At 45.7% G+C, this 12,639-nt stretch overlaps 1 long non-coding RNA gene across 12 annotated transcripts in view; it reads left to right on the top strand.

Annotated features, from left to right (window-relative positions):
- The window catches only part of LOC138491664 (uncharacterized), a 47,437-nt gene extending 37,449 nt beyond the window's left edge, over positions 1-9,988 (top strand). For all 12 annotated transcript variants that reach the window (XR_011276062.1, XR_011276064.1, XR_011276066.1 and 9 more), the window contains 2 exons: positions 4,720-4,914; positions 5,380-9,988. This is a non-coding gene — a long non-coding RNA (uncharacterized lncRNA). The remainder of the gene's footprint in view (positions 1-4,719; positions 4,915-5,379) is intronic.
- Positions 9,989-12,639: the final 2,651 nt, after the last annotated feature.

Genomic DNA, 12,639 nt, shown 5'->3' with positions numbered 1-12,639 from the left:
GCTGCTATACCTGTGATGGCTCAGAAGCAGAACACACAAATCCAATGAGGACCACTATACTTGTAATGGCTCAGAAGAAGCACCTCTAATGAGGACTCCTCATCTATCTGGGCTGCTATACCTGTGATGGCTCAGAACACAACTCTTCAGTGCTGCTATACATGTAATGGCTCAGAATACACACCTCATTGAGGCGGTTATGCCTGTACTGGCACAGAGCACATCTCTCATATGGGCTCTTGTACCTGTAATGGCATAAAGTATTGGTAAAGCATCTACAATAAAGCAAGTGCTGCATCTGATCAGACAAACCTCTAACTCTATAATTCCCAGCCTAATGGCTAAAAGGTGTGCACACATCTAAAAATTAGCACCCAATGGTAAAGCTGCACTAGATTTTTTTAAATAGAAAGGGCATTTTCAGCTTTTTGGATATTTATTGTTGCTATGTTAAAAGACAAACAGGAGAGGAAGAGCAACTCTTAAGCAATACAGAAACACAGTTGTGGCGGGGATGGGCAGGAGAAGGGACTGAGGACATACTAGACAATCCAAAACAAGAAATCGAGCAACAGGAAGAGGGAGCCATGAGTTACGTGATAGGGACAGCAAGTGAGAAGGGGAAACTGAGTTAATAGGACAAACACACTAGGAGTGAGGGATAGAAGCAGAGCAAAAGAGACATTTGAAATCAGTGAAATAAAACAGATCAATAGCAGGTCGGGAGAGATGGAAATAGAAAAGCAAGACTAGAGATGGACAGGCCAATAGCATAAGACAGTACAAGAAAGATTATCAAAAGGAGTAGCAACCACAACCGAGAAAATTACAAAACCGATATAGCCAGAAAAATGACACGAGGGAGGACTAGGCATTATATTAACGGATAGTGAGATATAGGAGGGAAAAAGCAACAATAGAATGCAGAGATGGGAGATCCAGAGTAAACGAGAAACGGACCGCAATATGTGGCATCACAGAGTGCAAGGAACAGCATCAGAAAGTGAGAGACTGGGGAAACAAAGTAGCAAAGGGAGGGAGAGATGGTGCAAAAATATGGCGTGGCTGTCAGGCAGGTAGTGCTAGGCAGCAACAGTAGCCCCGAGAGGCAGAGAAGTGATTCTGGTAGAGCGAGGGACTTTTATTTATGAATCACCCGATGTAACTAGCTGGCATCTGTAGTAACTTTGTGCCCAAGTATCATGGAGATTGGATAGTATACATCTACAAGGTTCTTGTGTGGGGAAAATGTTTTCCACAAGTGCAATAAACTATTTCGAACCACTTTGAATTATGGCTGCTTTTTCACTTATGTTTTCGAACTGTTTTTTAATTTTACGCACATATTGGATAGTTGTCAGTTTTTTGTTTTTTTTAGTCTCTTGCAAAGGAGGAAAATCATTTACTCTCTTGTAATTGGATTTACTCTCTAAAATACGGGAGTAAAATACTCACTGCAAAATCCTATCTGGATGCACTGCACAGGGACCCGTCTTTGCCACATTTATATGCAGAAATGGGAGCTGAACATCATGATTTGTTTCACACGAAGGTCCGGTGGCTCTCCAGGGGGAAAGGTTTTAAATCGCGTTTAGGAACTCTGGAACAAAGTTAGGCACTTTCTCCTGGGTTTAGACCAGGCGAAAGAGCCTCTGTGATTCACACTGGCTTGTACTGTTGCCTTACTATGGTGACCTCTTTGAAAAGCTACATTTTCTAAACATCTCCCTGCAAGGCACAGAAAAGAAACCACATCATTAGCTATGAACACAAACATATCAGCCTTCTAGAAGAAGCTGGAGCTTTGGAGGAGGAGGGTTGATGTCTGCATTCCGATGCTTTTCCATTAGTAGCAGATGATCTTTCATGTGTTGCTGAACTAATGGGAAACAATCTCAGAACCAGTACTTTCCAGAGGACAATTGTAGCATCAATGATTGAGTGGTTCAGCCTTTCCTAGCAGACATAGGGGCCACCTCCCAATGCACCCCCAGGAAGTACCAATGGAGCTTCGAAGTCACCACCTACTGGAGAGCCAATTCAAAAAATTGTCTTTCGGTGGATTTTGCCAAAATGCAGTTTCCTACTTTTATCCAAATGTACTGTTACCTTTCAGCACCTCATACCTTTTCTGAGATTGGATTCTCAGCAATAAAGACTAAATATCGGTCAAAGCTGGAAGAAAACTTGTGGTCGTCTATTGCAAAAATTAACCCAATAGTAACATGCTGGCTGCTGAAGGACAGGCCCATCCTTCACACTAGTTCTCCAGTATGCCACTGTCCAACTTACAAGTGACTGCATTGATAGTAATCGTGTTGTACTTAAGAAACTAATTGTTACAGGTCAAACGTTACGGTAGGAAAAAAATATGCAACACTGCTTTTAGTGAAGTCCTCTGTAGCAAAACATTCTGAATGCTGTGTTTACAAATATTTGCCCTCTAATCTAATTTGAGTTATTGAAAGTGATGATTTTGAGAGAATTTGATGTTTGGCACCCTCACCTCCATTTGGGGCACCATTGTACACCAGCGGGCAATAACCATTTGCAACCGATAAACATTTGGAGTCCATGTCTATGGGGCGGGGGGCCAAGCCAGGTACTTTTTCGGGGGCTGTGGGTCAACAAACGTTTGAAGACCACCGCTGTAGAGTGACTATCAAGAAATGGTGTGTTTAAAAGGCAAATATCTTGCTGGCACCGCTATGTTAACAATTGATTGCTAGTTTGGAAGAGCATTTAGACCCTCCCACGGTCCCTAGGGAGGACAGTGCACATATGGGCTTGAACGGCAGACGCTTAATGTACTAAACAAACCATTGAAAAATCCCTGGTTGCTTTTTAAAGTGGTCAATTATCCATGTGCTTGCCTTGTACGGTACGGTGCATATACAACTCATACACATGACCACACCTTCAGTGGGCACGAGCAAAATCATTGCAGTGCTTTACTGTGAAGGAAAGAGTTTCATGGGCACAGTGATACTCAAGGTTTGACTCTGTCGTCTTGTTGCACAGCCCCTGTGAGAATGTCTATTGTATATAAAGGGCACAGTGCTTATTTTCAATAAGTTGTGAGACCTCTGCATGTCATTGCACAGACGCCCGCTGTCATAGATTTCCCTTTTTGGGATTGTTTGTGTAGCTCGTGGGAAGCATGCGTTTCTTTTGCAGCATCTTAATATTGCTCAATTCTGAAGCAAGGTGCCAAGTGGCAGTTTTGTTTGGCTGGCATGAAAGCTGGCTGAGGTAGTGTGTGGCAGACTGTTTGAGCCGCTGTGTGGAACGGGGTGTGCTGCACACGCTGCCATGTCCCACGTCTGGGAATGGTTGAAATGCCCTGATGAATGCGTTCTTCCTGCATTCCTGCTTCTGGGCACAGGGCGCTTTGTGCTTTACTTTACAAAAGCTGCTGTGATTCAGCACACAGAGAATGGTTGTAGATATTGGCCATCTAAGCTCACATTAATAAGGTAGAGAAAAGGGCTCCTCTAACCAACGGTGAACAGATGAGCTCCCCCCCCCCCACACCCCCTTATTTCTCTTCAACCTGATTACTGCTTTCACTTAAGCCATTGAACACCAGCCAACAAAAAAAGTGGCATCCTTTAATTGTCCAGCGACTGAATTTGCATTAAAGAAGAATTCCCTTAAGGCAGTGGACTTCAAGTCTTTTTATCCAGATGCCCCCTTGAGTAAAATATAGTTTTGGTTCTCCCCCCCCCCCCCCCCCCTCCCCACACAAATGCTTATATTTTCTATCCAAAACATTCACCATAATCCTTCAAGCCACTGTCTTAAGGAACCCTAGCTGTTCAGCATACAGAAGCTCCCTTTTTGTGGGTTGGGCGACTCCTTCCCAGTTCCACACAATGACTGTTCTACAGATCAGGCTGATCGCTTTCAAACTGTCACCAAGTAGGAGATAAATGCTCCTACTGGCTACCCGCTGTGGCTGCTCCAGTGCCCCCACAATGTTTCACACAAATGGGTTCATGCCTTCCTCAGATGGGTGCAGCCGACCCTTTAATACGTTATCTACATGTATCGTGCTGTGGCGCATGTGAGAAACCATGCCTCTGCAAAATTTACCCATGACTTGGTTTTAGTTTTTTGCAGGAATTTTTCATTGCTATGAGCGCTGCACTAGTTCAGCTGTAATGCATCATTTATGGCACAGTAGTAATGTTTTCTGGGGTGGGGGGTGACTTCTGACCCTTCTGGATGTTTATTAGCAAAGGCCTTCCTGCTAAGGTGTAATACTTTGTGTTCCTCTCTCCCCCAACCCCCAAAGATCGCTTTAGTCATGGGTTCTGGCCCTGCATACCCTCCTTTTTCTGGTCCCTATCATTTCATATACATGTTGCGGTCTACAAGCTGGGACTCTCTATGGTTGAAACTGAAACCGGTGCTTGTTTAAAGGACACACACAAAATGACTGCAGCATTTTAGGTACAAGAGCTCTGCAGTTAAGAACTTATTGCCTCTCCAGAACACCCACCTCCTAATTTTATTAGCGAGCAGATGCAACTAGTTAAAGCCACGATGGGTGAAGTCTTGGAGGAAGATACCAAGCAACAAGAGGCGCTTCACTCACAAATCGGGACATATCAGGCAGGAACATCCATAGCAAGCCCACTATGAATTGATGGTTTTGGGTACAGACCTGGTTCACAAATACTTGGTGCATACTAAATTAACTTTTTCTTCTTTTAGGCAACAACTTGCATCATGGCACTCTTATGTGCTTTCCTTTGATTCCGACAATTCTCTGTGTATTTGAAGGGATGGGGAATTTGAGCCCATGGCAATTCCCGGTTAAGTTAATTGTGAATGGATGATAAAGGGTCTTGAAGATAGTAGAAGAGAAATGTGCAGAGGATTTCAAGGCAGTTGTGCTTTTCTAGTCAGGTAAGCAATGTATTATTTTTTTTTTTTGGTTCATCTATTTGATGTTGGGGGAGGGGGTGGTGGAGGGTACATCTGACGTCCCTTAGTGGAGGCATTCCCTTTTTTCACACATAGAATGCTGCACAATGCCCGCCTCTCTTTTACAGCATCTTTCCTCTAGAGTAACTCTAAAGTATAGATGGTCTACTGATTTTATCTTGTTATTGGCAAAGCGCTATGGGTTGAATGCCCTGGGACCGTAGTCGGGGTCAGTATGTGAGCAGCTACACTAGCTGCATGGGGGAGACTTGGGGGGGGGGGGGGGGGGGGAGTACTAAGGACAGCAAGAATAAGCAAAAATCGAAGGGGACTGATACGATCACCCTTAGCGGGAGTCACTTACCCCCAGTGTACAGCTCAAGCAAAATGTTTGTTGTATTGGCAGTAACATTATAAAGTTTAAACTTGCATTTTTCATACCCGCAGCCAAGAAAAAGTAATAAGAGGCAACAGACTTTTCAAACCCTATGGTGATGCAGAGGGACTAATTGAGGCTTTGAAAAGAAAGGTAGCGAGTAAAAGCAGCTACTGGTGGAATCTTGAGTGAACTCCAAGAAGAAGATGCAGTGAAAAAAACAAGAGAATTTATATTGTAAAAGCTGATGGGTGGAAACTGACTATTCCAAAACGTACTAATGGCTGTTAACAAAAGCTGGAAAACCTAAGTCTTTTTGCAGGGATGGCTACTGTTGGTCATTCCTTCCTCAGAACCTGCCTCTTACTTCACCTGGATAATTGAAAGACACAATGGGCAGATGTACTGTGTAATGTTGCAGTTCCCAAAGATATAGCTGTGCAACAACTACAAAATATTGGACTATAAATTAACAGTAAATTGTGTGCTACAAATGTTTTGTCGGACAGATCTAATTTGACATGCTCAACTCTATCACCATGTCTTAACAGGTCATGCCTGTTGGACAGGGAAGTGACACCTACACGTTCCCACACACCTGCGCAATCATTCAGATTACGTCGTTTAAAAAAAAATGGAATTGGAACATTCCCATAACAGAGTTTGGTTGCTACGCTCACACGCTGCTATGTGAAACTGAAGATGCAAGTGCTCTTGAGTGTAGAACTATGTAGTTGATCTGGTGAATTTGTAGGTTGGTGCCAAACTTGTAAATGGTACATGTGTTTGTGCTATTTTGGTTTTTGTTGGGGCGGGTGGTGTCAGCTAATGTTTTCTTGGGTGTTGTATGGTTGAACTAATTGCTAGCAGCTCATAGTGATATTGGGTGAAGTGATTGGCAGTCTGTCATGCAGGTAGACCTTTAATGGATTCTGTTTAGGTCACTGAAAGTGTGTATTTTAGTGCAGTGATTTGTAATTGTGGGAGTTTATTGGGTGTGATGCCATGTTAGCTAGAGGTGGAACTGAAATGATGGGGGTGGGGGGGCAGAAGAGTAGCTCAGTGAGGTGCATACTTAATGGGGTGGTAGAGACTTGGACAGAGCATGTGGTATGAGGGCAGCACTAGCCTGGTAAAGAAGGCCCATATGTGGACGAGGGATTTGTGGTGAGGGGCTACTGTAACGATGCTTTTTAAGAGCCATCCTTGGTGCTGGGGTTATAAGATGGGGGCCATGTGGAGAACTTTGATGTGGCTGCAGATATGCAGGGCATACCTGAAAAGCAGTTTAATGTTGGTGCCCTAGCAGTGCTTCGGGTTACTTGAGGAAAATGTCATAGGTTGAAGGTACTGGAAAGAGTTGCTGTGGTTGGTGCAGAAACAAGTTGGGTACTATGATAATGGTACCCTGTGGTGTACCTGGAGTTTAGAGTACTCGGGAGTCCTGGGTGGTGCATGTCTAAGTGTCTGATGCAGAGATGAGTGGCTGGTGTGCCTAGAGCTAGGGATAATTCATGTAGCGATACTGAGTGGTTCCTGTGGTAGGAGTATTTCCATGTGAGCGGGTGTACTTGCAGAGGGGCCTTGAGGTTGTATTGGAGAAATAACTTTTGATGGTGGGCACCCAGCCTGTCCATGCACTGTGCAGACTGTTCATAAATAGTGGGGGCACTCACTCGGTCCTTAGTGGATCTTCATCTGCCGCTTTCTACTTCCCTGAAGCTCCCACCTCTTCCTTGTCTTTGGGGCAGCACTTCCCCCAACTGGGTTTGTTTCAATCCTCCAGTACGATGTGGACACTCTAGCGACGACTTCCCTATCTATCATTACCCGTCTGTCCCGCACATCCTACTCGGCACTGGGCACGCACGGCCACAGATTCGGTTTGCAGGAAGTGTAGAAAGATGACAAAAGACGCTCCCATTTAGGAAGTAGCTAGACTTGCTGGCCAAGTCAGAGCTTGTGGTATTGATTAGAATACTAAGGGAATAAAGGGCAAAGCATTGTTTAATAGACAGTTGGCAATCTTTCGGAACAACATGTACAATGTACCTTTTTATACAGGTAATTGACTAGGTGGTGTTTTTCAAATACAAGATAAATGGTGTTACTTGCATCTCTCACTTCCTCCTTTTCATTCACCCATGTTCCCCGCACCACCGGACGTGGTGGTGGCATTGGTCTACATCACGCAAAGTTCCTATCCGCTCCCTGTCCTGTACCTCTCACAGACTTTCCCTCCTTCGAATAAATGTACAAAATCTTCACCTCACCCCATATCCTTTCTCATTATCTACCGTCCACCTGGCACGCTTGGATCCTTCTATGACAATGACCACCTCCTTCGCCACATCTCACCTAGTCCCACACCTCTGTGATCATGCTTGGTGACTTTAACCTGCATCTCTCCACCACTCGCCTATCTCCCCCCACCCCCCCTTCCTCTCAACACTCTACTCCTACCTACTTACGCCTCTCCCTACTCCACCCACTCACACTTCCGGCTCAACTCTAGACCTAATCTTTGTTTCTTCTTTTACAGCTTCCTCTGTATCTGACCTCCCTAGCTATGTCCGACCATTCTTTACTGTCTCCCCACCCCTCCACCTCCTTCTCCCGACGCAACCTGCTTAACTTAAATTCTTCACTTTTCTATGACAACTGCACCAACTCTCCCACTCATTTTTCCACTCTCTGCGAATGAGGCTACATTCAAACTCCTTCTCCCTCGCGTCCAGTCTTTACTAACTCTACCCTCTCAACTCCTGCCCTTCCCGCAAACCTGCCCAACCCTGGCTCTCTCCACAATGCGCCACCTTCTCTGCCGCCTTGATAGGCGCTGGCACAAAAACTGCTCTCCAGCTAACCAGGCTACTTCTCCTACCGCTCTCTGACAACTGCATTAAATATGCTAAACAAACTTCCTTTTCAGACCTTCTCCACACTCCATCTTCCCACCCCCTCTGTATCTTCCAAACCCTGACTCTCCCTCTCCCCCACTCCTGATCTGTTGCCTCACCTCTCGTCTACTGATCTCGCTAACTTTTTCTCCTCGAGTACACTCTACATCAACACATTCTACAATCACCATCATACACTCTCCCTCCCCATCTCCCACAACCCCCTCCACCACCATCTAACTTCACTCCTGTCTCTGACTCTGAAGTCTCCCTTGTCCTATCCAAAACCCACCCAACCGTTGCTCGCGTTGATCCCCTTCCCACCTCTCTCATCACCAAGTCTACCCGCTCCTGGTACCTTACCTCCTTTTTCAACATCTGTCTTGCTACCGCTACCTTTCCCTTCAAGCACGCAATAATCATTCCCATTCTGAAAAAGACCTCTGCAAACCCTCTCCTGGTTTCAAACTTTTGCCCCATCTCCCTCTTACCCTTCCTATCTAAGCTCCTTGAAAGCCTTGTTTACTCTCAACTCTCTGCTTACATCTCTCCTACCTCCTCACAGCCCGCTAATCCAAATACTCTTCTGTCCTTATTCTCCTTGACCTTTCAGCCGCCTTTGACAAAGTAGGTCACTCTTTACTTCTTTGGCCTCATTGGCTCTGTCCTTGATTGGTTCGCTTCCTATCCATCCAACTGCACCTTTGCTGTGTTTTGGGGCGTCTGCACCTCCCTCTCCTGCTTTCTCGAGTATTGCGTCCCCCAAGGCTCCATACTTGGCCCTTTTCTCTTCTCTCTGTACACCTCCCTTCTCGCCCCTATTATCTTTGCCTTTGACGTATCTCACCACTTCTATGCTGACGACAAATCGCTTTTTCTTTCTCATTCACCCCCCGCATCCATCATAAACTCTCATCCAGCCTCACTGCCATCAAATCCTGGATGTCCTCCCACTTTTACCCTGAACACAGAGAAAACTGAAGTTCTATTCTTTCCTGCTAATACCCTTCCTCCTCCTTCTCCTTTCTTTCCTCCCTCCCATCTCCCCCTCTGCCCACAATCTTGGTCTCCACCTCGACTCTAACCTCTCCTTCACTCACCACATCTTACCTCCCGGGCCTGTCGCTTCCACCTATACAACATACGGAAAATGCATCCCTTTCTTACTTTCCACGCCACTAAACTTCTAATTTCTTCATTAATCTCCTCACTCCTAGCCCCTCTTAAATCCTTCTACCGTTCTGTCTTCTCTCCCACCAGGACTCTCCATCACTTACCTCACTGGGTTGACTCTCCTTCCATTCTCAACTCAAGTACAACTTCCTCTGTCTTGTCTTAAAATCTCTCTATGGACTTGCCCGACCCCTAACTTGCTTCCCTCCTCTCCTATTCTCCCTCGTTCTCTCCACTCCGCTGATCACTCCGTACTTACTGTTCCGCCCGCCCCTTGTGCACAATCCCGTTTCCGTTCCTTCCAACTTCTTGCTCCACTTCACTGGAACCTTCTGCCTCTCCGCTTTCACCTCTTACTCCTCCTTCCGCACTTCCTTAAATTCCCACCTACTCCAGTCACCTGCCAGACCATCAACGGCTGATTTTGATCACTGTCCAGCTATGTGTAAGTCTATATTAGTGTCTTTCATGTTAAATTGTTCTTTATATTGTTCTCTGCTACATGATTCATGAAATGAATTCTTTTTGCTTTATGTATTGCTTGTTCTATGTAAAGCACTTTGGCTGAAAGCGCTATATAAAATTCAATAAATACAAATGCAAAATACGTGACTCGTATTGGGAAAGATGTACTAGGTCTTGAAAATGTGTTTGTATTCAGAACGAAGAGACGCGTGTTCAATATGGCTTCATGGAAAATCGTGTTCTGGAATAGAACCATGGCAGCTGATTTGAGCAAGCTCGAACAACAGACAATAGCCACATACAAATGAATACCTGTAAATGCCTTGAGTGCAGGTCCGTCTTCTCAGACTCTTGCTTGCTCAGACTCGGGTGTGCCTGTGTTTATGGCACTGCCCCTGGCAGTTCGGAGGAGTTCCTGCATTACAGGCCACTTCTGAATAAAAAGTCAATCTAGAGTTAAACCACGCTCCAGATTTGAACAGACTTCAATCGGAGAAGCAATAGTGGATGGATACTGTCAGTTCTTGTTTTTTGTTGGGAGCTTAGCAACAGTTCTTCCAGTTTTTAGTTTCAGATATTGCGATTTTCACTTGCCATCTGTAAGGGATGTAGTGGATCTATAATAAGAACAAAGTCCATCTCTAGACTCAAAACTGCTCTGATAGGTGTCCTGAAATCTGGCCTGTATGCAGTGCGGAAAGAGTATCATCTTTTGTGTTTGCATTATGCATTAATCCCAGAAAGCATTGTGGATAATACTGATTTTTTTCCATACTGGTTTTTATAGAAAGTCAAGATTCTATTCAAGACAGAGCCGAAGGATTATGCTTTCTTCGTTTACTGAAAGCTCGAGCAGCAACCAGAAAACTACATTTCCCACAAACTCCTGTGTGTAGTTCGTTCTTTTATGTCCATGAACTTTTAAAGTCACATGACCTCAACCAATACCATCAGACACAGCCTCTTATCCTCATGTCCTTCTGTGTCCTTCCTCTGTCTGCATCCTGCTTAACTTAAAACCTTGTGGCAAAACCTCCACCTTATGTTCCTCAAGATCCTGCATTCTTCCCTTCTGTACCTGCAACGCAATCCAAACAAAACCTTCTAAGGGATTATGTCCTCCGACGTATTCCTCATTTTAGATATCTCCTTCCAGCTCTGCTGGCCTCGGAAAAATTTTTCTCTAGAGGGCGCTGTGCGTCCACGTCCTCCGAGTCGATGTCCCTCGACAGCCGCCGTATCGACGTCATCCTGCCTATAAAGGCCACGTGCAGCGTCCGTTGCTCAGTTCCGTTTTTCCGCGCTTACTCAGTGCCTCGGAATACCGTTGCTCGGTTCTCAGTTCTTAGTCAGATTAATCCTATTTACCTCGAGTCATTCGATCCGTACTCGATGGCTTCCTCATCGGAACCGACAACTCCTCGAACCTGGCTTCAAGAAATGTCGAGATTGTGGGAAAAAGATGACGTTGACTGACCCTCACAGAGTTTGTCTGTGGTGTTTGGGAGCTGAACACCATTGTTCGGAATGCGAGGACTGTATGTCCATGACAGCTAAGGCCCTGAAGGAGCGTAGGGGGAAGCTGGAGAAAGGTAAGACTTTTTTAAAGCTTCTTCTTCGTCGACGAAGTCGAGACATTCGTCTCCTCGTCACCATTCGCGCTCCAGGACTCGGAGTGGGTCTCATCACTCCTCGAGATCGAAGCACTCGAAGAGGAGACGTCGAAGATCCCCTTCTCCGTCTTCCTCTTCCTCTGTTTCGCCAAAAAGAATCCCTTGCCCCACGAAACATAGTTCCCAGGCTGAATGGGAGGAATTCTGCAAAAATATGATGAGCGTCTTCGAGAAAGCGGCCTCGACCCCCTCGAAGACTGCCGAGAGCGATGCTCTGGTCGAAAGAACCGAAGGTCAAAAACGCCGCGAGTCGCAGTACCCGGCGAAGGAATCCTCTCGAGCGTGTCTCGAACCCTAGAGTAGGACTATGACCTCCAAACCTTCCTCGAAGGTTCCGTCGACGAGGGTTCCGTCGAGGTCGATGTTTTCGACGCCATTGTCGAAGGGACCTTCGACACACGGGTCTGTCGACTCGACACCAGCTTCGACACCGGCGTCGACGCCAAGAAAAGTCACGGTTACGACACACCCAGTGACTATCCCCAGGTCCTCGACGTCGATGGCTTCGAGATTGTCGAGTAGAATTCCAATTCTGTCGAGGTCTTCGGCGTTGACGACATCGTTTTCGAGGCCGATAATGACAAGTTCGGCACCCTCTGCTTTGGAAATGGGATTTACTCCCTTTATGAGTTCAGAACAATTGAGAACTATGTCCTCAATTTTGGAAGAGGGTGAATTGTCTGAACAGGAAGACACATTTGAGTTGCAGGGACCTGTAACCCCAATTAGAGAGGAATTTTCCTCTGAAGAGCGCAGGTTAAAGGATCTTCATGATTCCTTACATGAGGCAAGTGGGTTAGACACTTCCCCTGAGGTGGAGTTTGCTAAGCCAGACCGGGGGGGGAGCATGCTGAAACCCCCTATAGAGCCTTAATGGCCAGGATCACCGAGTTCATGGGGTGGTCTGCACCTTCACAATCTTTCCAACAAGATGACCTCACGGATATTCTTGACAAAGGCCCACAGGAGAATCCTGTGGTGCCTTTTCATAAAGCTCTTCAGAGAAAGATCATGACAAACTGGGAAACCCCAGATGTAGTACCAGCAGTAAATAAAAAACTGTCTACAAAGTACAGGGTATCTTCTACAGACCCAGAGTTTTTGTCTAAACACCCATCCC

The sequence above is a fragment of the Ambystoma mexicanum genome, chromosome 10 (genome assembly GCF_040938575.1).
Source record: "Ambystoma mexicanum isolate Mex_15411 chromosome 10, UKY_AmexF1_1, whole genome shotgun sequence".
In the NCBI taxonomy this organism is placed as follows: Eukaryota; Metazoa; Chordata; class Amphibia; order Caudata; family Ambystomatidae; genus Ambystoma; species Ambystoma mexicanum.
Note: the sequence above shows the minus strand (reverse complement) of the source record. Positions and strands in the feature narration are given on the sequence as shown.